The 25724-nt window shown below is 36.8% G+C and overlaps 1 pseudogene; it reads right to left on the bottom strand.

The window, feature by feature from the left end:
* Positions 1-1834: 1834 nt before the first annotated feature.
* Positions 1835-1931, bottom strand: LOC116871797 (annotated as a pseudogene).
* Positions 1932-25724: the final 23793 nt, after the last annotated feature.

Genomic DNA, 25724 nt, shown 5'->3' on the forward strand with positions numbered 1-25724 from the left:
GCTCAATGAATGGTATAATCAAAAACCAAAGCAAGGACATTTGACTCTGCAGCTCATTCTTTTCCCATTAAATCATACTGTTTCTTTGACTTCTAAGGTATAAAATTGCTCTGGTCATTTACCTAGGTATTCTCTCAAGCTTTCTGAGTTCAGAGCAATATTGAATGATAATCCTTCCCCATAATTGTCAGAGACTTCTAGCTATTAAAAAAAAAATCACAGCTCTACCTCTCTGAAGTAATAACAGTTGATCTTGGAAGTTTTTAATGTCGTGATACTAGGAAAAAATAAATTAATGAGCAAATCTGTTGCTATACCTATTCCTTCTCTCTGTTTGATATGAAGTTGGATCCACCTAAAATCTCAGTTCCTAAACAAGGACTGACAGTAATCTCAGGACAATACAGGCTGCTGTTTTCACAGAGTGTAAGGAATGTTTTCGCTGGCTGCCTTTCAGACTGTTGGCACTTTAAACGTGGCTAGCATACATGATGTGTTTGGGTTTAATTTTAAGAGATATTATCTTTTGACTTTGTCATTTATAGAAAGAGAAATTACAGAAAACCCTGGAATGGGAAATTATTTCATAATTTTTAAAAATTTATTTGTGTGTGTGTGTGTGTGTGTGTGAGAGAGAGAGAGAGAGAGAAAGCACACAAGTAGGGGGAAGCAGGAAGAGGGAGAAGCAGGATCTCCTCAGTGCAGGGAGCCTGATGTGGGACCAATCCCAGGACCTGAGCAGAAAGCAGATGCTTAACTGACTAAGCCACCCAGGCATCCCTCATAATTGTTTTAATACTCATTTTCCTACCTGTGAATATTACTTATCCAAAATCATCATATCAGAAGACTTCTAGTACCTAGTCACATCCAATTCTCTTCCTCTTCTGGTCTCACACACAAGCCTGAGACTTACTGCCATATGACTTTTTGGATAATGGTTTGTGAGAAGAAATGATGAACTATTTAATTGCTGGTCTGAGATCCTTCAGTGCTCTTTCCATTGCCTCAGCAACTAAAGAGACATGAAGTTCCAGATGGTGTAGCTGCAAGATGGGCAAGCTTTAGAACCAGGGTCCCCATGTGGAGAACACCCTGCCAAACCATGTGAGCCATGTAAGCAAGTATGAGAGAGTTTTTGGAGTAAGCTACTGATATTTGAGGCTGTTTTGTTACTGCCTATCCTAATTAAATATCCTAAGCATCAAAAGAGCAAAGAGTTGAATTTAGAAGTTCTTGATGACATCCAATTTAATAACTTCGTCAACTTGGGTAAGCCACTTAAATTTGTCAAGTTTCAAATGCTGACAAAAATATTCTCTATGTACTTGAAAGAGTGACTATGAAGATCAAATTACATAGTGTAGGTTGAGTCACTCTATAATTTATATTCATAAGTGTGGTGACATATTTTTTTATTTGCTTGAGATTGTGATTTTTCTGATTAAGGGAATTTCTTTCCTTCATCTCCTACTTTCCAACTCCATAGAAAAAGTAGACAAGAAGACCAAAGTTAGGGTGTAGGAGTGAAGAGGATCCACTCTTTGTTTGTTTTAATCTATTATTACAGGCATATTATAGCTCTAATAATTAAACTCAAGATTTCTTAGAATCAGGTATTTCAGATTCAAATTCACTTCCATGACATCCACCAGTATCAAATTTGTCTATATACTTTTCCTTTTTAGCTTTGAGCATCAGAAAACTAAGACACCTTCTTCCATTTCTTTCAGCACAACGTAGAGTATAAGTAAACTATGTGTTCAGAGAGCATCAAACCAGTTTCTACTATTTCTTGGGATTTTTTTATGCTTTAAAATATTTTTTGAGCAGAAAAAATATGGAACATTTCATGAATTTGTGTGTCATCGTGGGGCTGTGCTCATCTTCTCTGTATCATTCCAATTTTAGTATATGTGCTGCTAAAGTTAATCTGATTGCCCAGTCCAACAAAACAAAAAGACCATTGAAGCTGGTAGGCATTCATTGGACATCTTTTATTGATTGAATGGACACAACAGAGGAGAGAAACCAACATACAATTAACTTTATACATTTTGAGCTATGGAATTTGACCATGTTTTGTGTCCTCTCCTCAGAAAAGACGATGGGGACATGGTGTGACTCCTCAAGTTATCACCTAATCTCTCCACTGAGTAAGCAAAACAATGCAGTCATTAGAGACACCCTCAAAGGTAGTGACCGAAAGTGAGCTCTCTGAAACCTGATTGAATCCTAGCTTCACTGCTCACTAAGTTACTTTGAGCATGCAACTTCTTTATGCCTCAGTTTTCTAATCCATAAAGGATATATTGTAATAGCATGTAATTTACACAGTAGTTTTAAAAGTTAATGAGCTAATATATGCAGTGTTTAGAAAAAGGCCCATAACCTAGTGAACACTGTATGGCTTACTTAATACAGTTGCCTTGTAATCAAATTCCAAGCTATTCTAACACAATGTGAAGGAATTAGATGCTCTAAAAGATGCGGATAGTTGGTGGGAAGAGAGAAAACTGAGTTTTTTCGCAACTTTCATGAACATGCTCAAGCAACAGAAGGTGAGTAAAGATGCTGTTACGAACATTTTATGACCTCATGATTGATTAGAGGTTTATAGAACTCTTCAACTTTTAGGGTCCCAGTTTGTGTTTCTTTCTATGGAACATCACATTTAAGTGAACTAATTATGGTTTGTATCTAAACTGAAGTGTAATCTGCCACAAAATTATCCCTTCTTATTTCTGATAAAGGACTTTTTTTCTGGTTACTCAAACGTGAGAATTCAATGTGATTTGGGATTTTGGTTTGTTTGGTTGGTTTTTTTGTTTGTTTGTTTGTTTGGTTGGTTGGTTGGTTTTTGATTTCTCCTTTGATCCTACACCTGTATCTCTCTCTTATCAATGCAAACAGTAGCCAAAACTGTCAAATATTGTCACCAAAGGGTCTTTCCCACTCATTTTCTATTGCTATTTCACAAATCCAGACCCTTATCTTCTACTACCTCAGTGTTCCTTCTGCTACTAGTAGGCTTCACCTCCCCCTTGCTAGAGTGACTAGAAGAGCTGTTTTTTATATTTTTTTCCAAGGATATAGACTTAAGAAAATAGCCATTTGTGTTCACTTCTACCACTAATTATTTAAGGAAGAAATCATTAAAATAACCAAGTGGTAGTTTTTTTTTTTTCCTAGTATGGTAAGCCACATATAAATTTAGAATAGTAATGGCCAACTTTATGTATGATACATATAAATTGAATGGGCACACATGCATACACACATATATACATACATACACACATATATACATGCATACACATGTGTATATATATAAAATGTGGCATTGTTTCATATATATGTATATTTTATATATATTTATATATGTGTATGTGTGTATATATATATCTCTCTCAAACCATATATATATATATATATATGGTTTGAGATATATATATATATATATATATATATATATATATATGCTTTAATGTCTTCCTTCTTAGAAGGTACAATGATTCTTCACCAGTAGATATCAATGCTAGCATGAAAAGAGATGTTGGTCATGAGTTTAGATCCAAGAAGAAATTACAGACTTTCAGATTACTATGCATAATTTAAGAAAACTTTGAAATGGATATCATATTTTTACTTTGGACATTTGCTGGTTGACTTGATGCATACCCTTTCTGAATATCATAAGGGCCTCCATAGTACACACACATACACTTATGGAAAGCAAACAAGTGGGAGGAATATGCTTGTCAGCTTCAATTTTGTATACATAAAAATGTATCAGAGAAGGGACTGAAAATATAGGCGCAAAGAGACAGGAAATGTCAAGCTTGATAGGTTATGCCAAGGGAAAAGATTTAATCTAAAAATAAGTGCTATCACTTAACCTACTGGTGTTAATTTGATTTTATATTCAACAGGAATATGTAGTGTCTATGAGTGATTAATTCTAGATTGTTATTCTACCAAGCTAAGTCTTTTGTTTTTCAGTGGAGTTTAGCATTTCAAGGCTCTTAATCTCTGATTGTCCTTTAGGACAGTTTTTAAAGAATTGCATGAATGTAACTGAACAACACACTGTTTTGTCCCCTATTGTTGCCCAAAGGCTCCTGTACCTTCAAAGTTGTAATCATAATAGATGTGTGTTTCCAGGTAAAAAATTTAACTCCGCCCTAAAGGATGACTCTTGAAAATCAACCTCAAGCAAATATAAAATGATATATTCCAAACACTTTTGTTTCCCCTCATGATTTGCAGTTTGAACACAAATGAGAGAAAAATGGAGTTGGTCTGCATCAGAGCTCCATTGCCCCCTTCCAATGCCCCTCAATCATTTTCTCCTTCCTTCAGACCTGACAGCTGGCCCCATCCTGTAATAGGTGTCCTACTGGAGTACTTCATCTTCTAATGACTGTTCACATGTAATTTTCTCAAAAACATTTAATTTGAATATGCTGCACTCCTTCTTCCTTGTTCTTGATGCCAACCATTTAACATCTCTGTTGTTAACCTACTCTAAGGATGGCATGCACAATGTATCAGTGCTCCCCTTTTTTGTGCACACAGCACATATAATCATGTGTGTATAATCAATAACCACATTCTTTCCCGCTGAGTCTAGACATCTCTAGAATTCTTTTTTTTTTTTAAGATTTATTTATTTGACAGAGAGAGATCACAACTAGGCAGAGAGGCAGGCAGAGAGGGAGAGAGCAGGAAGCAGGCTCACCGCCAAGCAGAGAGACTGATGCGGGGCTCGATCCCAGGACCCTGAGACCATGACCTGAGCCGAAGGCAGAGGCTTTAACCCACTGAGCCACCCAGGCGCCCCCATCTCTAGAATTCTTATCCCCATTGCATTTCACATAGTTTCAGCACTCAGTTATGGCTAAAACCTATTTGCCACTCCTAGGTTACTCATTCTCATTTAAAATACATGCTTTGTAAAAGAATTCACGAAAATAATGATGGGTCTCAAATTTATTGTATTTTTATTATTAAGTTAAATTAACTATATATGTATACATATCTGTGTATATATATATATATATATATATATATATAAAATTATTTTATATAAACTCAACCTCATGGATAGGCATTGACTTGTGTGCATGTTTACTCAAAAATGAAAATGCTATGATTATAAATTTTATTAAAGGGATATCTCTATATTTTTAAAATAACCACATATAGCTATGTTTTATGACTAAAAAAGCTACTTTTTTAGTCTACAGAAAGAAACTATTAGAGTATGGATTTAAGGCAACTTTCTTTATGTTATCCCCAAATGCACTGTGCTCAGCTTGATTATAACACTTGCCACATTGTTTTGTAATTGTTTCCTTCCTGTTTCACTGACTAGGTCCTTGGAAGCCGGAGAGCCTCCCTTCTCTCTGTATTGTTAGCACACTGTATAGTATTTCCACAGGGTGTTGCTGTGGCAAATGTTTATAGAAAAATAACTGATTGAATGAATAAGATATTTTGTAACGAATAGTCTTATATTACTCTGTGGTCAGGAGATTAATTCTATTCTTAGCAATTCCAAAACATTTTAACTTTCTAAGCCCAGGGAAATGTTATGCAATGACTATTTTCAAATTTATATTTTGCCTTAAAATAATACCCCCCCTTTTTTTTTGGTTGTTAAAATATAACATAGACTGACCTGGGTTTGTTCTGTTGATCAGTTGATTTAATGTTACTAGTTTAAATTGTGAAATTATTATTTAATAGCTATAATCCTTAAAACTGTATAAGTAATTATACCCATGTAGGAGGCTATAAAGGTTTAATATTCACACAAGAATGTGAACTTGGAAGTATCTTTGAAAGAGTTAAAAACAAATTTTAAGTAAATTGAATCATTTTGGGCCTTCTGAGAAGTATTCAAAACCTGAATTTTTTAAATAAACATGCTTAAAAAAATAAATTACATCCATTCTTCTCTTTACCCAAATAAATTCCCATAACAGAAAATATCTGAAAATTCAGACCCTTAGAATAGGTGAATTACTATATATTTATTTTCAATAATGATAATATATGCAAAATAACTCACAGACCACCCTTAAAGGTATAAATTTCTTAACCATATCAAAGTAGAGATTTTTAAACACAGAAAATGCTGACATACCATTAGATATATTTGAAATTATCCTTTAAACTTTTTTGATTAATGGCATGGTGCTAGGTTCTTCAAGTAACCCCATGCCTTCTGAATCCTCAGCTTAAATTCACCACTTGGAATTCTAGTTTGCATTTTACAATTGACCTAGCACTAGTCTTTTCCCTTTCCTCCTTCAAGACCTAGACTTTGGTAAATCCTGATGGTTACGATTAAGCCCCACTTAAGTCTAACTCTGTTTGACACTTAAAATGGTTTTGCAAAATTAGTAAGAGTTAAAGAAATGAACCCTGGGTATGAACCCCATGATGGATCCAGGGACATATATGTGGGTTGGTGTAATGAAAATACAAGGTGAGGGAAAAAGAGTAAAAAACTAGATGTGGGTAAGTAGATTAATGAGTTAAAGAGAACTTGCTTACGAAGACAACTTGCATGGAGTTCTGAATGCCATTGCAGAACAAGGGGAACGGCTGAAGAACACAGGCTGAGAAGGATGCAGGGCACTGACTGGAACCTAGAAGGTGAGTTTAAGAGCAAAAGGGAGTGGTAAGAGGAAAACCCTAGAAGTGGTTACTGAATTCATCTAGACAAAGTACTAAAAGAAGGGACAATTGGAACAGAGAGAAAACAGACTGAAAAAAAAATTTATAAAACATGATACTGCATGCCGGGGTATGGAGAGTGAAAGGAAGACACCGTGGCTTGACTCGTAGGCTTCTAGTTTTAACAATAAGCAGATTATAGCACCATTTACAGAGCTTGGCCCATGTGGGGAGGTGTTTCCATTTTGGACATGGTGATTTTGAGATGAGTAGGGGATGATCGAGGGGTAACAATTAGCCAACATCGTGATACCTGAGTGAGAAAACTCAGGACATGATGTGGGCTGGCGGGAAATATTTATGAGTCATTAGCATATGAGCAGTTTTCAAAAGCAAGAAAGTTGCAGCCAGAATTGCATAACCAGTATCAACAAAGCATGAGTCAAAGATAATTTATTAGGGAACATGGATTTTAAGGCTTAGGCTGACAAAGGGATGACAACATAAAGACAAAATGAAACAAAAATCAGAGCTGTTGAGAACCATGAAAAAAAAAAGTTTTCAGGAATGTGAGGTCAAGAGTGTCAGATGCAGAAGAGAAGCATTGGACTTGAAAGCATGTGTGAGGGACACCTGCATGTATCTTGTCTTTTTTGAATGTTTCCAAATGTCTTCATGGTGATGTTATTCTGTTAAATCAAAAATAGGGAGTTCTAGTGTGCTATCTTGGTGTAAACCCAATACATTCTACACCGCCTTCAGATTACAACTAAAAAACCTGTTTAAAAAGTCAAAACACCTACTACTTAGGTACTTTAACAATAAAAGCAGGCAGATTGTGAGGGGGAGTCAATATTTGACGAAGCAAATGACAAGGGAGTGACTTTTCCATTTTCTTTTCTGGCTTTATCCCACTGGGCAGGTACTAGTCATAGAGTGGCACAGCAGTATGGTGGCTAAAACCCCAACAGAAACTCTAGCTTCTACAAGAGGAATCAGGAAATGACTGTGGAGGGAACGATTATGACAGGTTCAATTGTTCGATCATTGAAAAGAGCATTTATCTGGGATTCAGGAGACCCAGTTCTCATCTGTGTTTCACTAGTTAAGTTCTGTTTGATTCAACTCCTTTAAGCAATTATGTTATTCTGTGGAAAAAAAAAATTACTAACATGACACTTTCCTGTTTAATGTCTCATAACTGTGATAAATATCAAGTATAGCAATGTACTCAAAAGTGCTTTAAAAGACCATAAATTTATATTTAAATACGTTACTGAGCAGATTTATATTTCTGTTAGTTTAGCATCTGTGGCATTTTTTTAATATGGGTCCATATTCCAGACATCATCCAGAGTTAAAGTTCAAATAATTATCATGACAGCTTATCTCAGTATATTTAATGCAATTGTTATTTGATCAGAGGACATCATACTGTAAATGCTGTTTTTTTCCCCTTGTTTCTCTCCATCCTTTACAGGCAATTGTAGATAAAGTGTCCTAGTCTTTGTCTGTCAGATGTTTTATCTAAAGATTCATATCTCATGAGTAAGGAAAACCCATTTAGCAATGATGGGAATCTGCTCTTTATGGTGTGTGACTTCTTCACACTTCTCTTTTCTCCACATAATTGTGGTTCTAAGAGGTTTGTGAACCAACTTAATCACTAGGAACTCATATCATTTAGACTGTCAGTACCTTCTGTAATTGTGACCTTTGAATTTCTGAACCAGCGCCACTGAAAGAAGGGCTTGACTTTTTTTTTTTTTTTCCTCTTTATAGTGGTATTTGGAATAATTACTGTTTTGGATATAATCATTTGGAGGCAGATGTCCAGATATAACTGAATACAGCACTATGAATTTCTTTTGAATCAGTTGTATTCTGGGTATTTCAAAAAGAAATAATTTTGATTGTAACCACAGATTCTCCCTTCCCCTTCTCTCCTCTCCTGTTTCCTTTCTCTTTGTCTCTTTCTCTTCTCTTCCTCATGCTTCTTTTTATTCACCTCGCTCTTTTTTTTCCTTTTATCCCCCCCAAACTCTTTCTTCTCTTTTCTCTCTCCCTTTGAGGTACATTAGCCCCCACCCCCTTTTTTTTTTTTTAGTTCATTAGCCCCTTTTATTTTATGTTTTTTAAATAAAGGATAAACCATTAAAAATATTTATTCCCTATAATTAAATTTAAACACATCAAAGCACTTTCAAGATTATGCAGAATTAAAATTAGTCAGATTTCAAAGGAAAATAATTTGCATTAACAAAATAATTTAAATCCTATATGTATCAATGAACTACATATTCTATCCTATCTGTTTCACTGACCATTTCGCATAAATAAAAAACCTCTGCACTTGAACAATAGATGCTGGAAGAGGAAAAAGTCTCAAGCTTTACCTAGTGCTCCATTTCTTTTCAAAATCAGTTTATTTCTATTACCACAAAACAAACATACTGCCAATATTTCCTAAAAGTTAAAAAATGGAAATATGTCTTGAGACAAAAATATATGCCACTTTAAAATAGAATATTATCTTAGGTTAAAAAATTTTTTTGAGTATCTGTGACATTTTGAAGCTCTGTGGAAACACACACTTAGATAATTTAATACATTATACACACACACACACACACACACACACACACACACTCCTCATAGAAATAATCAATATTGGCCTAAAATGAGATTGAAAATATAAATATTTAAGTTCAAAGTAAGAGTAATATTTGCAATCAATATCTATTTATTATTTATGTTTTATGCTCTCTTGGTTCAACTATTATCTCAGATTAAGAAACAGCTTAAGTATCTATAAATCTACTAAAATTTACATATAAACTAGACTGACATGTCAATTACTTTCCATCTAATTTTAAAGATTACTGAATAATAATAATACTAACAGAGATGATAGCTACCATTTTAGAGAATATGCCTGGCATGATGCCATGCAATTCACCAGCACTCCCCCACACACATATACATCCATAAATTTCATCAACACAATGATCTTTATGCTACAGGTAACCACTCTGAGGTCATAAAATTAATTATATCACTCAATTTTAAATAACTACTGCAGCAGTAGTGGGATTTGAACCCTGGACTGATTATTCTCTTAAGCAAAAAAAAAAAAAGTCCCTACTTTGTACTAGGAGATAAGAACATAGAAATGATGAGCAACTAGATCATGTGCTCAAGCCATTCACAGTCAAAATTGAGCAGGTAAGGGGGCACCTGGGTGGCTCAGTGGGTTAAGCCTCTGCCTTTGGCTCAGGTCATGATCTCAGGGTCCTGGGATCAAGCCCCTCATTGGGCTCTCTGCTCGGTGGGGAGCCCTCTTCCCCTTCTGTCTCTGCCTGCTGCTCTGCCTACTTGTGATCTTGCTCTGTCTGTCACATAAATACATTAAAAAAAATTGAGCAGGTAGGTGACAGATTCATAAGCCACTGAAACGATAAAGTATACAGATAAATACAACTTAGAAATATTTACATGATAAGGTATAGAACTAGAAGGGAAAAGGCAGTACACTGATAGAGTAAACCTTACTTCTGCAGACACTAGTGGAGAATTCTCACCCATTGTTCTGCCTTCTGCCACTTGGCTATAGCTCAAAAACTATGACATGCACATTTCTAATTTTAAGGCACGGTTTCTGAAAATGTAGCACTGTCATTGGAAAGGATAGACCTTTTGGTTGCAAAAGGCTTAGTGCTCCCCACCCACCCACTCACTGATAATCAGCTTGGAGCTGACCCTACACTCTGTACTCTGAGTAGGATAGGTATCTTCTACTCTCGGAAGAGCAGGTCCTGTGTTTCCGTATTAAACTACCAGCCCATATGAAACTATCCTATGCGTCAAAGTATGAAGGGAACAATTCTCCCTTATCAGGATGTGGAGTGTTCCTCATAACATCGCCACTTTGCCATCATTATTTATAGATTTAGGAAAATGAATTTTAAGTTATTTTAAAGATTTTATTTTGTAACAATAAAATCAGTAGCACTTTCTTTTTCCATATCAATTTTTTGTCTGTGCATGGGATGTTGTGAATAAAGAAAGTAAGAAAATTAGGTTGGTTCTGAGTGTTTGGATAACTTGGAATTTGGTGGAAGCATTGTTAGCTGAGCAGTAGTCAAGGCACAGTGAACAGGAACACGCCTGAGGAGGGAGTGCTTTGCTAATGTGTCAAAAGGCATAACTAACATGAAGTCCCTGAGGGAAAGAAGGGTTTATAAGTGTGTGAAGGACTCCTTGCAATGCACATAGATGGCTATTTTGGTATGATTTGCATTAAAAAATCAGTTTATTCTACATCAAAATAAAAAAAGTTTCTACACAGTGAGGGAAACAATCAACAAGACTGAAAGGCAACTATGGAATGGGAGAAAATATTTCCAGTTGAATATATCCAACAAAGGATCAGTACCGAAAGTACGTATGAAGAACGGATACAACTCAACATCCAAAAAACAAATAATTAAACAATAGGCAGAAAACATGAACAGACATTTCTCCAAAGAAGACAAACAGATGGACAAGAGACATATGAAAATATGCTCAGCATCAGTCATCATCAGGGAAATGCAAATCAAAACTACAATGAGACATTACCTCACACCTGTCAAAGTGGCTCAAATTAAAATACAAGAAACAACAAGTGTTGGAGAGGTTGTGGAGAAGAAGGAACCCTCTTGTACTGTTGGTAGGAATGTAAACTGCTGCAGCCACTGTGGGAAACAATATGAGGAGTCCTCAAAATTTAGAAATAGAACCACCCTATGATCCAGTAATCACACTCCTGGGTATTCACCCCCAAAATACAAAAACTCAAAGGATATAGGCACTGCTATGTTTATAGCAGCATTATTTTACAATAGCCAAATTATGGAAGTGGCCCAAGTGTCCATGGAGAGATTAATGGATAAAAAAGATATGGTGCATATAAACAATGGAATATTATTCAGCCACAAAAATAAATGAAGTCTTAGCACTTACAACAATATGGAAGGAGCTGAAGTGTATAATGCTAAATGAAATAAGTCAGAGAAAGACAAACACCATATCATTTCCCTCAACTGTGGAATTTAAGCAACAAAACAAATGAACGAAGAAAAATGAGAGAGAGAAAGAGAGAGAGGAGAGAGAGAAACCAAGAAACAGACTCTTAACTATAGAGAACTGATGGTTACCAGAGGGGAGGTGGGTGGAGGAGATGGGTGAAATAGGTGATGGAGATTAAAGTGTGCACTCCTCATGATGAGCACTGAGTAATGCACAGAATTGTAGAATCACTATATTCTCTGCCTGAAACTAATAGAACACTGTGTGCTAATTATACTGGAATTAAAGCTTAAAAACTTAAAGGGCAACCTGGATGGTTCAGTTGATTAAATTTCTGACTCTTGACTTCAGCTCAATTCATCATCTAAGGGTCCTGGGATGGAATTCTGTGTCAGGCTCCACACCCAGCAAGGAGTCTGCCTATAGATTCTCTCTATCTTATCCTTCTGCCCCTCCCCTGACTCATGCTCACTTTCTACCCCCCTCTCTCTAATAGATATATCTTTTTTAAAAACTTAAGGAAATATGGGCACCTGGGTGGCTCAGTTGGTTAAGCATCTGCCTTTGGCTCAGGTCACGATCCTGGAGTCCAGGGATCGAGTCCTGCATTGAGCTCCCTGCTCTGTGGGGAGTCTGCTTCTCCCTCTGATCTTCTCCCCTTCATGCTTTTCTCAATAAATAAATAAAATTTAAAAAAAAAACTTAAGGAAATAAGTTTATCATTTTGTGACATCATTTAAAAAATGCTGCCCTCAGAATAAAACTGACTGCTATAAAGCAGTTTGATTTCATATAGCAGTTTTGCTCAAATCTTAGTTTTAAAAATGCAACTACATTTAGTTTCACTTCTCATCATCATGGATTTCTTGATAATAATACAAATGCAAACATCAGTCTTTTTTTAAATATTTTTTCATTTTTGATTTTTTGTGTTATTTAGCATTTATTTTGTAGGCAAAATTATTTAAAATTATATTTTCAGCTGAAAATATGGATAGATGGTTTAAAAAAAGGAAATTTTTAGCATAGATTTGAAATAAATGGAAATGCACAAAAATCATGAGGGATAGTCAGAGAAACCCATGAAGTGTTGAGACAGCCATCGTATTTTTCCAGAGGTCAACCAATAATTAAAAGATGGAAGTATTCTTCTAACCACAATGAATAGGTGGTTGTTAAAAATCAACAGTAAATTTAGCAAGTCAAGGACATACCAAAATGAATATCTGAAATACTAGTTTCCCTGTTGTGAAGTTCAAATTAACATAAAATGCAATATCTTAAAAGAGGAACCTGAAACAAAGCAAAAAAAATTGTAAAACTATCCCTCTTCAATACTAATATATAAATTTATTTTAAAAATTAGGCCTTTTAAGATATATTTCTAGTGAAAAAAATGTAAAGGGAAATAGCATACATTACATACGCTATGGAACCCCTTGAAAAAGAAAAGAACTGATAAATATATTCATGCAGCTTATGTATGTATATGTATATATCTACATATGTATCTATCTACTTATGTCTATCCCTCTTAGGTATGGAAAGAGAGTAACAAGACAAAAAGATATTTATATGTTCATAGATGTATAGATTATCTCAGAAACAAAAATCAAGGGGCACCTGAGTGGCTCAATGGGCTAAGCCTCTGCCTTCAGCTCAGGTCATGATCTCAGGGTCCTGGGATCGAGTCCCACATTGGGCTCTCTGCTAGGCAGGGAGCCTGCTTCCTCCTCTCTCTCTCTCTCTCTGCCTGCCTCCCTCCTTACTTGTGATCTCTGTCAAATAAATAAATGAAATTAAAAAAAAAAATCAAGAAGCTAGTTGTTTTAGAGAGAAAACTGTCAGGCAAGTCAGGTGGGTAGGAGACCCTGCATCGATCATACTTAACATCCTTCTATCCTGTTCAAACATTCTAGCAAGCATGCTAATATCCATTTCAGTAATGATAATAAATAAAACCACACACATAAACAAAAAAAGTCATAAAATTGTAAAGAAAAATCACTAGAAATATTTTGGTATCTACAATCACAGCATCTGTACTGAAAGCAAGATAATGACAAACATAAGTAAGCCAACGATCAATAATTTTAAGTGCCTTTTTTCACTTGCAGAATCACCTTGGAAGGAAAAATGAGCACTATAAAAGGGGCTCCCATGACTCTTTGCCCTGTGAAAAGGGTCAAATCTGTTTAGGATTGGGAAAAAAAAAAATATCTGTCTTTTTAATAGCCACCCTGAACACGGGGCACTCTTCCAGCCTTAACGAGTGCTGCTCGCAGAAGGGGGATCCCTGGTCACGTGTAAGAGACGCATGTGCGGCAACAGTAGGACCTTGCTTGATCTACTTACTGTGATGATATCTGAGAAAAAACTTGTAAAATGAGTAGCAGTTAATAACAATTCAAGTAATTACAATTAATATTACATAAAAATAGTTCATAAGTTATCTTTCAGAAAGCAGAATATCTCTTCAAACAATTTCTAGAACATAACAGTTGTTCAACAATTATTTGGTGAAATGACTTTTTAACAAACTTATAATAAATAAATTAAAATAAATCTATTCCCTGAATGTTGATAGTGTACCATTTCCTAAGAATATTTTGCTTCAATGTGTGTCCCTCTTAGTTTTTTTTTTTTTAACTATTTTTCAGTAAGTCAAAAGAAATGGTTGGAGAGTAACTTTGTTATATTTAATGACCTCTTTGTAATTATATGAACAGTAACCTTGAAATCTCACTTTGCTGTGCATTCCTGGGGGAAGGTGGCAGTAAGAGTTTTCAACTCGAGGTTGAATTATCTGTCTCCCTGGAGGAAAATAATCAGTGAAAAGGGGATGAGAGCTGTATGGGGTTAGTTTTTACATGCATTTTAAGAATGAAGAGTGGCCCACGGTTGACAAACTCAGCAGATTTGTTTTTAGTACTAAATTTCCATCAACACTACAAGGCACTATAATCATTTTCTTTTTCTTTTTTCTTCTTTTTAATCTACACTTAACAAGATCACGCTAATGAAAATGAAACTTTAGATTAAAATCTAGAGTGCTCTTTGTGGTGTTATAAGCAATTTGCTTTAGTTCCCACACTAAAAAACAGCAGAATTAGTGTGACTTAGCTGAGAAAAATACTTGGACTGAGAGTTCTCTATGCCAGTAGAAAAGACTGGCTGCTCCAACACCGCTTTACTCTGAGACATACAAGTGATTCTATTCTCAACAGGAGGGTGTTTTTAATGACATTTTCAACAATGGACTAAAAACATTGCTTTGCCCCATTCTTTGGTACATACCATTCTGAGTGCTTCTCTGCAGTGATTACTGTGATATACTCATAAATTAGCAGAAAATATAATTTGAATTCATACATATGTATCAGAATTCTTAAAATACTATGTCAACAAGACAATACCAGGAATTCGTAACAGTCAGCATACAACCTGTGATGAAGGCTCAGTGATTTGCATATGAAATATTACCTGACCCTAAGGGGGTTCAACAATGTGCTGGCAGTGTACTTGGTATTCTGCATATGGCATTCCATTAAATTCAGAGCAGCCCCTACTATACAATAAATGCTCTTTCCCTCCCAATTATATAAGCAAAAGCAACCCCATGCAATACCTAGTTTTTAATCCCTAATTGTGTAAGTGACTTGCCCAAAATGGTAAGTGATAAAGCCAAATTGGAACCCAGGAAATTTCACTATATATTCTAAAGAGCTATAAACCCTGCAACTCTGGGATAGGATAGGAAACTCTTTTGTTCTGATGGTAAATAATTTAAGACCATAATTTGTTAATAAAGAAGTCCTTGGGGGCATTCCTGACCCCTTTGGGCTTGGTGCTGTCCAGCTGGAATTGATTTTTGCACCCCCCCCCCCAAAAATTGGAGAATTTTAAATATGCTTTGGTTTATTTGTTAACAGCTCTGGTAGCAGAAGAGAGAACCAAAGGAGACCCTCCCACCCTTTGCTCCTGCCCCTGGCAACCCCCAGGAGCAACAAAGCAGCCAGACATCATTAAAGGGCCCTTTACAGTCCTTGCTTTCTTGCTGCCTCTGGAGATAGTAGGTAAGTCGCTGTGGGATCCTGGATCTTAGCTCCCCAGCTTTTGTGTTATGAGCTTTCAGATTTAATTTGAGCATTTCTTTTTCCAGACTATATTCAGAAACTAGCCAGTGTCTAGTAGGTCCTGGGTCTAACTTAGAAACCGAACCATGTCTGTGTCAGACGGGGTCCATCATAGGTACTGGACGTGGGCTAGTGTGAGGCATCAGGTTAACAAAATTTTGTTTTAAGGCTAAACAAGTAGGTTAACCTTAACCTTACCGAAGATAATCTTGAATTTCTGTGGCCACAGCAGAGAACTTTTAACCATCTTAGATAAACTTATACATTTACAATGTGCCCTGGGGAAAAGGCCTCTCAGCCAGTCACTCACAACAAAGGGTAAAGGGAAAATTATTTTTCCTCCTATACAGTTTCCATGACCAGGGTGAGACCCTCTGGGACACCCCACACACTGTGAAGCCTGCAGACAGTACCCTGGGAAAAGCCAGCAAAAGGTAACAATTCTTAACAAAATCAACTGATCCAAATTTCTACCCACCATGCCTAGTTGATAGAGGAAGGCAGAATTTTACAACACCCCTTTGCAAATTCAGACTGACAAGAAAAAACATTGGTTATTGATTTTTTTTTTCTCTCCTAGGAATAGCCATCACCTTCTTATTTGTCTCATTTGTGTCTTGAGGATTTGGCGTGGCAGCTGTCAGGTTGGAGGCCCTCAAAATATGGCCAGACAGTGAAGGGGAGCAGACTTTGCCACCCCAAAATAGATCTCCTTAGCATAAGGATTACTTGGATTCAGAGTGCTTTCCCTCACCTTCAACTGCCTAAGTTTACACTGGAAAGGGGACCTAACCAGAAAGGGAGCCATTACCAGGGATATCTTTTTATCTAAAATGTTATCTGCCTAAAAGATTTTCTAAACATCTCTTGCCCTCCAGTGAATGGCCTTTCATCTCTTTGTATCCCCAGACTCCTACACCTTTCCTTAGCTCTGGATATTATATAAGCCCTGTTACCTGGCTGCCTTCTAGGTCCTCGAATTTTTATGGGACTCCCATACTACACATTTTTTTTAAAAGATTTTATTTATTTATTTATCTGAGAGAGAGAGATAGAGAGCATGAGAAGGAGAAGGTCAAAGGGAGAAGCAGACTCCCTGCTAAGGAGGGACCCTGATGCCGGACTTGATCCTGGGACTCCAGGATCATGACCTGAGCCAAAGGCAGTCACTTAACCAACTGAACCACCCAGGTGCCCCCAAATTTAACTACTATTAATCTATGTGAATTTAGCTGTCAGACTAGCCAAAAAACCTAGAAGGGAGGAAGGGAAAAGAATGTCCTTCCCCTTCAACAGAACTGTGGGTTGCCTCCCATCTACGGCCAGATATGGCCATAGGATTGTGGGCTCCACTCCTTTTATAGCTAGGGTCCTACTGACCATTTCCAGTTCTCAGGGGAATCGTCTAGGTCTTTCTTTTGGTTATCTTTGGGATTTGCTCTGGATCTTGGAAGTGTGGCACCTTTCGCATCCTCTTTGAGGACTCCCCTTATGTTCACGGGGTTGTTCAGTGTTGCAAGGAATATTTACTATTTGTCCTAGCTAAAACCTAAAAAGATAGGTAAAAGGATTTTTCTTGAGCAGCTTTATGGTTAGAAGTTGGCTAAATTAGAGGCTGATGTTCAGAGCCTGATAGAAACTTTTTTTAGGTCTTCTCCTCTAAACTAAAATAAAACTGTATACCCAGATGGAAAGAAAAAACATTCTGAAGCCATTGTGGAAGAATGTACTAAAATATGTCAAAGATACACAGCTCTAAATCTAGAACACAGGGATCTTTTGATTTCCATTTTAGCTTAAAGCCGTATCCCTAATATAAAGAAGCTGAATGGCTTGGTTAATCTCCTTATCATTCAGGTTGCAGCTCAAGTCTTTGAGAATTTAAAACGACTATGTATGTCTTACAAATGAAGTCTTTGGAAGAACAGAAGCATGGCTCTAGAAAAAATTCAAAGCCCACCTTTCCTTTTTGCCAATCCCTACACTGCCCAATTCATCTCAAAAGGTATGTATATACTCTACAGGGTCTGGATTTGGGAAACACAGCCCTTCTAGAGAAACTTAAACTCTTTCTCTCTGGTTGTGAGATATAGATATTCTACCTGGTCTTCTCTAGGGCCTCAAGGCTATGTCTTAAAATGCAAACTTCAGGGAGGTGATTCTCATGAGATAAAACTGAATTTCTATAAAAAAAAAAAAAAGGTTGTACAAGATGTGTGGAAATGGAATCTTGGAAAAGAAATTTTATGCATGGTTGAGCTGTCTAAAATTTGAATGGATTTAAGTTTTTAAAGAATGGACTCATTAAAAGTACAGTGGTACAGAATTAGAATTTCATTTTCTCTCTGTTAATAGTACCATTTCTTGAACTACTGGTTTTCTTTTGATGAGATATTGTGAAAAGTGTTTGTTTGGTTGTTCTACCTTTTGGGCAATCTATCTGGAAAGCAACAATTTTGTGTCTTACCAATATATAGGATTTCTGATAACTTTAAGAACATAAAAGTGAACTGGATAGAAATATCCAGAACTAATGGAAAAACTAGATTCAAGTAGAACAAGGATTAATAACATGGATCCAATGAACTAACGAAGGTGATTAACATTTTTTTTTACCACCTTTCCTTTGAAACATTGCTAGTTCCTTAATATTTTATTTCTCCAGATTTAAGGAAACCCTTTTTCCTCTCTTTTTTGTTAAGCTATTGTGACTTACAGTAATTTTATAAAGTATGCCTCTTACTTTTTCTCCTTACCCGATCTCTCTGGAACTCAGAAACTTACCAAGTATTCTTATTTTCATGGCAATACAGTTATTGCATCAGTTCAATAAGAATCTATTCCCTTATAACAGCACATAAATGGGAACATTAGTTATACTCACAAGGCTTTGACTGGCCATATCTGAGAATTTGAGTACAATCAGATATGGCCAGACAGTTTTCAAGGAACGAAGATTGATTTCACAGAGCTAATCAAATCCCTTTGGAAGAAAACAGTCTGGAACCTTGCTTAAGACGTTCTCAGCAGCCTTACCAGGTAAGGTAGGAAGGTCACTTCCTGGCAGGCCCAGAAGCCTCAGGTTATCTGTGACTCTCAAGAAAAGAGAATTCACCCAAATCTATATGGACTGGCAGGTGAAGTCTGATGGTGAGTTCTTAGTTTGTCTTCAAGCTAAGATTTCTTATGAAAGGTTGTAGCAAAGCAGACTGAAAGGAATTGACATGGTCACTGTTGTTGGTACACTTCTATGTAGAGGCTGCTTTTACACAACAGGCTTGAGCAATGGAAACCTGAGCAAAGCCAAAGGGCCCACAGGGACTACCGAGCTGACACAACAGGTCCACTAATTGACTCACCTTGAAATAGCCGCAGACCCTAATGGCTCAATGGGTTACTTAGAACCAGGAACAGCTCCAAAAAAGAGAAAATTCCATATGTCCCCATACTTCCTCACTCAACCCTACAACTATAGGCCCCTCTTCACCACCTTGAGGCAGACATTCCCTCCTTGGTGGCACTGTCTGCCAGTCCCTTGCAGTGTATTCCCCTCCCTCAACACCAGCCCCCTTTCAGTCAGAACACACCACATTTCATAAGTCCTCAGGCCAAGTTTAATGAAGTTAGACTTATTTTTCAAACCAATGAGCCTTACTGTGATTATCTTTGGTAGAAATGAGGGTGTTTCAGTAGAAAATTATAACACAACCTTATGGCTATCTAATTCTAGCCCTGTTCATTGTCTTTGTGGTTTTATAAAATATCCATAAGCTGAACTGGATCCTGAATTCTACTTCCCTCAAATATCTGGCTACAACTCTCCAGACTCATGTTGCCAGTTTTCTCCCACTCTCCTGATTTAAATGACTAAGAACAAACACTGCCCTTGAGCCTCTTTAGAAAGGACCATACCAGATCTTCCTCGCTGCTTAGATGCAGCCAAACTTCAGGACGTTGACTCATGACTCCACATCCCCCAGTTAAATATGGCTTATCCAGACCCTGGGAATGGTTTACCAGCTGGAGATTTAAAATTACAAGCAACCAAAAAGGTTTCTCCCCAGAAGCAGATGACATCTTGAGGTGGAAGCTCTTTCAATCTCACGGATCAAGATCTTCAGCTCCAACATTAAGCCTTTATTTCTTTTGCCTTTTTACCACTTGGTTCTTCTCTCAGTGCATAGCAAGATGAGGCCCCTTAACTTTGGAAACTATCACTGAATCACTGCTAGGGCCATAGCTATATAACAAATTCCATAGGCTTTCTGGCTAGAGTGGTTTTTAATAACAGAGTTGTTTAAGATTACATATTAGCTTAACACAAAGAGTCTGTGCTACAGCAAAACTCTCCTGCTATACCTGGATCAACACCCCTGGTGTGGCATATTTATCTCTGACCAATCCCAAATTTGGATGAGGGTATCAAAACATGGATAAAATTTCATGGTGTATATGAAAATAGTGTCATAGTGAGTATTCCGTATGAACATAGAGTTTGAGCTACATTTAAGGTAGAATTAGGAGTGCCTGGGTGGTTCAGTCAGTTAAGCATCTGCCTTTGGCTCAGGTCATGATCTCAGGATCCTGGGATCAAGTCTCACATTGGGCTCCTTGCTCAGCAGGAGTCTGCTCTTGTCTGCAGCTCCCTCTGCTTGTGCTCTCTTTCTTTCCCTCTCTCAAATAAATAAATAAATAAATAAATAAAACCTTAAAACAAAAAAGGTAGTATTAAAAATAAAAGGTAGTCTAAATATGTAAGTGCTTCAGTGCACCTAGGTGGCTCAGTTAGTTAAGTGTCTGACTCTTGATTTTGGGTCAGGTCATGATCTCAAGGTCCTAAGATCAAGCCCCACATCAGGCTCTGTGCTGTGTGTGGGGTCTGCTTAAAATTCTCTCTCTTCCTCTCCCTCTGCCCCTACTCCTACTTCCTCAACCCCACTCATGCTCTCTCCCTCCCTAACTTTCTCTAAATATGTAAGAGCATTTACTGAAAACATACAGTGATACTATTATGACTAAATATGGTCTTAAAATGAGAAGAAACTAAGCCATCCTTCCCTCATGCGTGTCTTTCAGATGCACCATTATTACAGAAAAATAAGCCATTTCTTTTAACACAAAAATCACATGTCCTTTTCAGCCTCCTTTATAAAAGAAATGTTTACTCAGTTAAGAAGTTCATTCTCCTGAGCACATGCTCTAATTTGTTTCTACTTAAATATCAACACAGGAAAATTCCTCACACCATGGATTATTATTTTGAGATAATTAGAGAGCGTACACTAAATGTATATGGCAGGTCAACACAAACCATACATATCAAAGCCACTACTGAAATTGTGTCAAAATAGAAAAAAAAAAAGATATCTCAGAAGTTTGGTTGTATAATATATTCCATTTGAGATTGTATACAAAGGCTTGGAAAACTACTCAAAACTGGAACATATTGTAGAACTTCAAAGGACAAGAAAAAAGCATGTAAATGGTTTTGTTTTTGTTTTCCTTTGTTCTCCTTTTCTTGAGTTGTGAAAGAGGAACTCACTGAATCCCATCAGGAGCCAAGCCTAAGAACCAGTGAGCTAATAGAAGCACCATAGAATCTTAAGGAGAAGAATTTATTCTCTATGCCAGACGTCATGAACTGTTTCCTAAAGCTCACAGGAAGCCTATGGAAATATCTTATTTAGACCATAGAGAGTTGGCTTTTTTAAAAAAATGGAATTATTAATCAACATTTAAAATGAGGATATTTCTGATATTTCGGATTTTCTTTTTAGTAGCTCTGATCCCCCATTTGGTGGCTGCCATTGAATAGCAGCTGCCTCTCTTCACTCCTTTCCCCTACCCTGCTTTCCTTCTGCCTACTTTTTTCAGGTTCCTACGAGTATCTGAGTTTACAACTCTTGCCTTTCCCTAAATTTCATCTCCAATTTCCACATTTCTGTTCATGGCACACTCATTACATAGTATAAGCTCAAACAACTTTTCAGTCTTTTTTTTCCACCCATTCTATGTTTATCCTTTATCCACCTCCAATCAGTCACAGAGTCCACATGTCCAAAAGACATACTATCACTGACCTCATCCAGGAAAGAAGATTTCATGCCTACATTACTTTGGGAAGACTACTAGCTTAGTATCTGATCCTTTCTTCTAAAACTGAACCCCAAATTTAACTAGCCAGCGTACTTTTCTTAAATTCGGTTACCTTTCTACTTACAAATACATAGTTATTGTTCTTGTCAGGATATTCTGGAGCTCATCCTTAGAACAATAACCATTTTTGCCCCCTCCCCCCAAGTGATTTCTTTTAGAACACCTAGGGATTTCCTTTGCCCTCTATGACCAATGACCTCTCTTTTCCAAGATCCTTCAGTGTTGATTATCTAATGATAATGATATCTTATCTATCATCTTATCATTATATAATGACACAATGCTAATTATTTCCTCTTAGCTTCTCTTTTTCTATCCTTAATTCTCTATGTCCTAGTAGGACATAGACGCTTCCAAGGTACAAACTAGGTTTTCTTCTGCATATTCAGCAATGTGGTGGGCAGTATATGATATTTTATTAAACACAGTTTTTAAATGAAGTGAGCTGAATTTTATAAAGCAAAATACCAACCTGATATCATCTAATTTTTAGCCAAGATAAAGAATCTTTGAACAGGGGAAGGAACAGGGGAAGGAACCAGCAACACACTGGTTGAGAGAGTGTGTTGAAATTCACTTAGGTTTTGATGGTATTCAGACAGACTAACATTTGGATTCCTACCACCACCTAACTATTGTGAGATCAGAATCAAATTCTTCAAGCACAGCATTCCATAGTCCTTAGTTATAAGCCAAAAATAACAATTCAGGCTATCATATCAACCTCCCAGAAGTATCTCAGGAATGAAACGGACTTATCTATTTAACATACCATTTACACCGCCTAGGGATAGATAGTATTGAGCACTCACCAAGTACTTTGTAATATTAGAATTGTATTTTAGAAAGAGAAATAAAAATAAGGTCATTCAAATAGAACTCATCACAGAGATGTGTTCTACATGCATAGAAGTAAATCATCTTCAAGAAAGAGTAGATTAATTTCCATAAGGAGAATAAATTACAATTTATTCACATGTTCACTTATGAAATAAATAGTTCTGTATGTCCTGGTCTGCACCCAGCACCATGCCAGACAGTGAAGATACTGTAATGAGAAAAACTAGACACAGTTCCTAACCTTATGGGATTAATAATCTGGTAGAGGAAATAGAGACAGACATTTAGAAGAAAAAATAACAAATATCATGTGTGTTATAAAAAAGGAATATGCAGTACCATGGTACAGCATATATCCAGAGAATTTAACACAGAAGGAAAGGGCTTCTTTGACAGTTAATTTTTTGGGTCAACTTGATCAAGCTAAGGGATGCACAGGTAGCTCATATAACATTAGTTCTGGGTATATCTATGAAGGTGTTTCCAGAAGAGATTAGTATTTGAATTAGTAAAACAGACTGCTCTCCCCAGGGCTGACGGATATCATCCAATCAATCTATTAAGGGCCTGAATAGAACAAAAAGGAGGAAGAAGGGGGAAGGCTCTCTCTGCTTGAGCCAGGACATCCATCTCCTGCTACCCTCAGACATCAGTGCTCCTGGTTTTTAAGACTTCAGACTGGGCCTGGGACTAATCGTACCCCAAACTGTTCATGGCTTCAGGTTTGTAATGGAGCTATACCACCAGCTGTCCTCGGCTTCTAGTTTGCAGATAGATATTGCTGGAACTTTACAGCCTCCTTAATTGTGATGAGCCAACTTCACATAATAAATCTCTTTTTGTATATTCGTATGTAGTCTTTTGGTTCTGTTTCTCTGGATAATGTTGACTAATATAGCTTCCCTGAGAAAGTGACTTTTATTCTAAGAACTGAAAATCAATGCATGTTGACCAGGCTAAGGGACAGAGTGGGGAGAGGAGTGGAGGGAAAAGAACAGACATGGGAGTGGAAAAATGAGATGGATTTAGGAGAATGTATCTGAAAGTGAATACTAAGATGCTTGGCTGAATATGACACCAAAGAAATAAGACCAGCATGGCTGAATGGAAGCCTGGACTGGAGGATCTGCACACAGAAAAGCTAAGAGGCAGAGGCAAAGTCTATACTTCAAAGTCTTATAAATATATTCAGGATTTGGGATATGACTGTTAAGGATAACAGGATTCCATTGAAGGACTTCAAATATGGGAATGATGTGGCCATACTAATTTTTCTTGCTGCCTTTGGGTTTTTTCCAATGTTTTTATTTTGAGATAATAGTCACCATGACTTTGAAAAATAACTTTTTCTTGGAAAATGATTGGAGAGGAGGAAAACTGGATATGAAGAGATGGATAGAAAGGCTAATTGAACATAGTAATGAAAAAATAATAATAAAGGCTACCATGGTGACTCAAGTATAGTGAGTATATTTTTAATTTCATCCTTCATCTCTTTAGGGGATATCCCATTCCATTGCTAATCTAAATGGTGTTCTTGAAGCCAACACCATTCTTCCTTTCCTGGGGTTCAATGCCAAACTAGCCCCCTTTCTCATCACTGTATTGGCCCTGGAGTGAATTAGATACCAATATATATATTATTAAATAAAGATGACAAACCAGATTTCTTTGAGGAACTGATAGGGGTGCTGAGGTAAAAATAATCTTTCTACTTGTGGGAAAGCCGAGCTAAAGATCACATAAGTCTGAGTTGGGGCATCTTTCCTGTAGCCCAAAAAGAGCAAGCTTAAAAAGCTAACCCAGTGGAAAGCAGAGCTCAATGGTAATTTGGATTTCTGTCACTGAAAACTGCAAAATCCTGAAACCAGCATGGTGGTGGAGGGAATTAAAAAAAGAAAAAGACAGAACAATATACTATATAAAACTGAATTGAAAAAGAATATAAAGTCATTCTTAGCATTTAGTTAAAAAATAGCTAGACTCCAATTTAATACATTAGCTATATGGAAGAACACTTACACATGCAAGATACTCAATGTTTGTTGAATTTCATCTGATGAAGAATGAGAAATTAAAAGTAGAATATTTGTATCCATTTATTTTGTCACCAAATTCTATCATAAACATGGTATAAAAATGTCTAGCCCTAGCTTTCCAAAGCACAGATGGCGTTCACAATTTTATTTTCTATTTTTCTGTCTCTCAGCACAGCCCTGAAGTAGTATGCTACCCAGGTGGCAGAACCCAGTGGCACTTCTGGATTCCTTCTATATATAGTCATTCGCGAGGCAGGCTGCTACATGGCTCTGGTCTTTGTTGGGTTTGGCAATCACTCTGTTGGTTCTAAAACTATGAACTCAGTGAGTTCACGTAGTAACAAGTTATATTCTTTAGCAGTATCCGAACTACATCATATCTGTGATACTTTTCTACGACGTCTTGCTTAACACAGAATGATTTCAAAATAGACTGAATAACCAGGACCTAGGTTAGGGCTGTTTCATCAACAATAATAACCCTGTGTTTGCTTAACACATTTCCACTAAACATGGTAAATGGACCAAATTGTATCTAAGCATGCCAGTGGAAGCTACCTACATTTTCTTGATATTTCCAAGAAAGACAACACATTAGTAAACTGTGGTTTACTGGTTTAAGTCCCACTGCCTGCACTGTCACTTACCCAAGCTCTGAAAGAACTTTACTAAGGGATTTGTGATTACCTGTAACTGCAGACTTTTCTTTGCTATTGGACTCGGGAACCACACATTCACTCTTATCTAACAACTTGAAGAAACATTTCCTTCCTGCAGTTTCTACGACCCTATGCTT

Source organism: Lontra canadensis, unplaced genomic scaffold (assembly GCF_010015895.1).
Source record: "Lontra canadensis isolate GAN:19392208 unplaced genomic scaffold, GSC_riverotter_1.0 scaffold27, whole genome shotgun sequence".
In the NCBI taxonomy this organism is placed as follows: domain Eukaryota; kingdom Metazoa; phylum Chordata; class Mammalia; order Carnivora; family Mustelidae; genus Lontra; species Lontra canadensis.